Source organism: Ursus americanus, chromosome 11 (genome assembly GCF_024610735.1).
Source record: "Ursus americanus isolate L20-20 chromosome 11, mUrsAme1.1.p, whole genome shotgun sequence".
NCBI lineage: Eukaryota > Metazoa > Chordata > Mammalia > Carnivora > Ursidae > Ursus > Ursus americanus.
Window position 1 is genome coordinate 67,348,453 of NC_142137.1, and position 5,513 is coordinate 67,353,965.

Here is a 5,513-nt window from a genome sequence, read left to right on the forward strand (position 1 = left end):
TACCTCTATTTAAGTAATTCAGCCTGCCCGTGTCCTAGCTGCTGGGTAAACATAATTATCTCTACCACTGTCTAAGCAGCGATCCTGTTTGGCTATTGTCTCCTTCACCCTACCCTCTTTATGAGAACAGTCCTTTCAGCTAAGGGTCGAATGCAATGGCATCCTGGTAAAATGTTTAGCAACCAGCTCTCCAGAAACAAACAAAACCCGGAATGTGTGAATATACATACATAAGCCTGTAAGTTGTAATAAATTACAAACTGTAATGGTGTGAAGGATGCTTAGTACACAATTACAAATAATAAAATAAGCAATACTCTTTATTATGATTCCATGGAGCCAATTGATCTCACAGAATGCTTTTGTTGATTTTTGCCAAACGCTTGTATCTATAGCCAATCTATGGTTGCGATTGGCAAACACGTGTAATTCTGACATAAATGTTGCTTGACACTTTCGTTTACATTTGTGAGCAAGACAGAAGTGAAACAACAAAGATGTATGTCCAGTGAAATGTCAGAACTTTACTTACACATTAATGACATGAGCAATTTCTTCACTAAATTGAGTAGTAATTTTAAAATATTTGAAGAAAATTTCCTCGATTTTTTTATGCTATTTCACAATGTGATGGCAAGGGACCTGGCACACTTTTCTATTTAAACTGAGTTATTAACATGGTCTCCATGCTTTCTTAAGTCTAGAGCTTGAAACAATAAACAAAATTAAACTCTTGATTTATGGCTTTTACTGATTTCCACAGTGTAAATATTCCCACCAGAGCCAATTTGAAGCAACCGACATCACTGAATGAGAAGTTGGAGAGACATGCATAGTAAGTAGCAATTTGATGTTTAATAGTGACTTTAACAATCAACCCTCAAGACTCCTGCAAATGTAACCATGGAGCTGACTCCCGCGCCTCCGTTGTGTGTGTTGTGTTTCAGAACGCAGAGCTAGCCCAGGTGCAGCCTGGATGGCGATGCAGGGGTTGTTCAACCTGGGCAGGTAAGGTGTTTCCTCCACAGGCACGCAGCTGGTGGGCTCAGGACATAGATGTTTCTCTTGTCCTTCCATTAATTCGGCAAATAGTCAAGGGGTGTCTACTGCTTACCAACCACCATGATGCTTGTTGAGACAGGCCAGCCAGTGCCGAATGAAGTGCGTACAGCCCTGCCCCACAGAGTGTATGGTCCCAGCCAGCTCTCTGTCTGCTGGACTCTGTGGAATTCCCTTCCCTCCCACTGGAGCCCGACGCAGGGCTCATGGCTGTGCCAGCGAGAAGCCAGCCTTGATGGCTCCCTCACCTTCCTTTTCCCTAGCAGTGCACCCCCACATCCCACGCATCTCTCCTCCTCCTCTCCAGACCTGCTGCTGCCGACCCTAGTACAAGTCCCCATCGCCTCTCACCTGGCCTTCTTCAGGAACCTTCTAACGGGTCTTCCTGCTCTCCATTACCCCAGGCCACTCTCCATCCAGCTACCAGGGTGCTTTTCTTTTTTTAAAAAGATATTATTATTTTAGAGTAATCACCACACCCCACGTGGGGCTCGAACGCACAACCCTGAGGTCAAGAGTCACACGCTCTACTGACTGAGCCAGCCAGGCACCCCTAAGGTGGTTTTTCTTCATTTAAAATAAAACAACTTGTTTTTGTATCATTCCTCAGCTTACCACCCTTTCATGGCCGTCAAGCGCGGTGATGAGAGGCATCACGTCCAGTCTGCATGGCTGTGTTGCTCACCAGCAGGTGACTCGGGGCAAGATGATGTGGCAGCTCTGCGTGTGTTTCCCCAGCTGCAGAATGAGAACAATATGGTGCCCATCGAATAGGGTAGTTTTGAGGATGAGATGAGTTAGCATCTGTGAAGTGCTGAGAAAGTGCATCATTACCCTTCTCACCGTTAGCGTTAGGATAAAGACCAAACCACTTACCTGCTCCTGCCTGCTCTTCCAACCTCGCCTGTGAACACCTGCCCCGCTGCTCGGGGCTCCGGAATTCTGTCCTTCTCTGCAAGGTCCTCGCCACACTGGCTGTTGTCCAGGCTCCTCTCGCTGCCTGTCCTGGTTGAGCTTTAACTCAACTCACCCTTCAGAGCTCCTTCAAGACCATGCCTGCAGAAAAGCCTTCTCTCGCCCCAGTCTGTATCAAGTTTTGTGTTACATTCCTTCGGACCACATCTCCCCTTGTACTCAGGCATTCCTGAGGGCGAGTGTATAACAGTTCATGTCCTGCCTACCCCGTGGACTGCATGAGAGTGCCCAGTGCCTTGACAGTGCTTAAAACATGGTAGGTTTCAATATATATGAAGTATACTAAATAGGGCTTCTCTAAGACCCATCTGAGAGACCACTTGTCGTAGCAATGTCTCATTCAGCAAAATTCCAGGATGAATGAGAAAGTATAGCTGTATGCCTGGATTTGACTGAAGGTAGTATTTGGCATCAACTCTTTCACCCTGTTACTCCCTTTCCCAAAAGTGCCAAGGGCCTTTCTTCGTTTCTGCCAAGTGATCAGCATAGCAGGAGAAGAACAAGAATAATATCAAGACTTTGGGGCTTTGCCGAAGTGTTTTTACCCTACAGGGTTACCAGCTATTGAGCAAGCTTGACCTCCCAAGGCCATTCCTAACGATTCCAGTGGTTAAGTATAACTAGCACAGACACTTATTGAGCACCCGCTGGATACAGGAAATGATAGTAGATGCCTCATGCACCTTGACTCTGTCCTACCAGCAGAGTGAACTGGGTCAGCTTCCCAAAGGAGAACCTGAAAACCATGGAGGTTGAACTCACTAAAGACGGAGCAATTCTTCGCGCACAGGCGCCTAACACAGTGGCCTCAGCATAGTTTGCTTTTCTGTGCTAAGCCCTTATCTAGAGAAACATACTAAGTAAAGTATCAAAGTGAAATGTTTTATCTGGGATTTGCTTTAAAATACCCCGAAAACAAAATGGTGGGAACAGATGAAGTGAGAATGTCAAGAGTATTGATAACCGAAGCTGAGTGAGGGGTAGTGGCAGGTACTTGGACAAGGAGTGAGTACAAATGGGTGAAAGTTTCGTTAGTAATGAAGGTTTTTAGATAGGCTCAAATATATAAAGCAAAAATTGATAGACTTCTAGGAATTCTCTGACAATGCACCACTGTGATGGGACCTTCCAGCATACTTCTTTCAATTATAGATTGATCAAACAACCAAAAGCTAAATTCCATAGACATAAATAAAACTTCGCACTCAACAACTAGAGAATATATAACCTTTTGAAACACACTTGAAACATTTATAAAAATTGATTATACATTAGACCATAAGGCAAGTATCAACAAAGTTCAAACAATTTCTACCCTGTAGGCTGTGTTCTTAGAACACAACACGGGGCACCTGGGGGGCTCAGTCGTTTGAGTGTCCAACTCTTGATCTCAGCTCAGGTCTTGGTTTCAGGGTTCTGAATTCAGGCCCTGCATTGGGCTCCATGCTGGGCATAGAGCCTACTTAAAAAAAAAGAGAGAGAGAGAACACAATGTAATTAAGGTATAAATCAATAAGTAGACAAAACAGTCTAAATGTTTGAAATTCTGGAATGCATTCAAAACATCAAAGAACAAGTGAATGATAATGAACCAAAACTTGTGAAGTGCCATGAAAAACTTGGAGGTAAGTTTATAGCCTTAAATGCTCATTTTTATGTAAGAACAAAAACTAAAAATTCATGAGCGAATACACATCTTCAGACATTGGGGGGGAAAGCAGCAGAAAACTTTTTTTTTGAAAGTGATAAGGAAGCAAAGATAATAGAATTTAACGATCATAAAAACCAAAAATACATTTAAGAGGGCCCATGATATCAAAAGTTAATTTTTAGAAAAGATGGATGAATTTGACAAATACCTGGCATGATGTATGAAGAAAAAAGAGCACAGTAGATAATATTAGGAATGGAAATGGGACGTGACTTCGGATAGAGATTTTAAACAGTTAAGAGAGTAAGCATACTGAAACAATTGTATGTCATTAGATTTGAAAACTTAGAAATGTAATCATTAGTAGAAAAGCTTCCTACAAAGAAAATATCAAGCCAAATAGCTCTACTGAGAAGTGCCATCAACTTTCAAGTAACTTATCTCTCCTCTCTCATACAAATATTTCTAGAAATATTTTTTCTTTGGAGGAAGGGGAGGGGCAGGGGGAGAGGGAGAATCTCAAGCAGACTCCCTGCTGAGCGTGGAGCCCAACGTGGGGCTTGATCTCATGACCCCAATATCATGACTTGAGCGGAAATCAAGAGTTGGATGCATAACCGACTGACCCACCCAGGCGCCCCTAGAAATATTTTTTTTTAAGAGGAAACACTCTTCCCCATCCCCATGAAGCTAGTATCTAAATAAGACAAGGACAAAATCAAAAGAAAATCCAGGCCATTTGACTTAAGAAATGCCTGGCTCATTTCATTTCATCTCCCTTCTTCTTCCCTCTAGGAAATCGGTATTTCAGCAGACAGATCGCATGTAACCAGCATTTAATCACTGAAGTGTGAATTTCCTTTTTTGGGTTCACTCAGAAAAATGGGCAGGCCAGCCTAATGCTTAAGATTGCTCTTTGGGTCCCATTTATTTCACCTACTTAAACAAATTATTGTTGGTTTGGAATTCTTCACACTTAGCTTCAAGTAATAGGAGAAACAAGGTAAATTAACCTAGGTTTTTCTACAGCTAGAAACAAATTACCAATTTGGTTGTCAATTATCCTCATCATCAGGCCCGCCAGTGGCTATCAGGATGGGTGGGGGTCTCTGCCAGGAGCCTGAGCGCCTCAGAGGAGCCTGGCTCAACTCAAGTCTGGTGCCTCTTAATTAAGTAAAAAGGGCATCGCTGCTTTAAAACCTCAGTACCAACTCCCAGAACAGTGCCCTGCAATTAGAAACTGCCAGACCCATAAGCCTCAATAAATATTTGTCGAATAAATGTAATACATGCAGATTTGTTTCTTACATATTCTCTCCTCTGGGAGAAATTGACTCAGAGGTAAAGTTTATATTTTTGTAAAATAATTAGATAATACGCATGTCTGGGGAGGAAAATGTGCTTAGCTACATCCTATAATAAGATACGTTGATAAATTCATAACTTAATAAAAGCCAAAGAGAGAAGGGAAAGGGAAATTTACAGCTGTTATGTGCTAATGCTTCTTCTTGTGTTTTAGCAATCATCCAGAAATGCATTTCTTATCACATCAGAAACAAAAACTACAGGATAATAAGCATTCTCTTACACAGAACACTAGTGTCAAACAATGTCAAATTAAACAGCTGTACATTGATGAGTCTAAATTAAATGGTGGCCAGTGTTCAATCGTGTGGGTAGAACTTTATGGATGAGATAATAAAGCATCAAGGAGGCAGCTAAGTCCCAAGTACGGATGCTGGGTTTGGCGTTTACATACCACGGCTCCTAGTGATGAACTGACTGTCTATACTGTCTAGATAAAGTGGGTGTGAATGAGCAGCTAAAA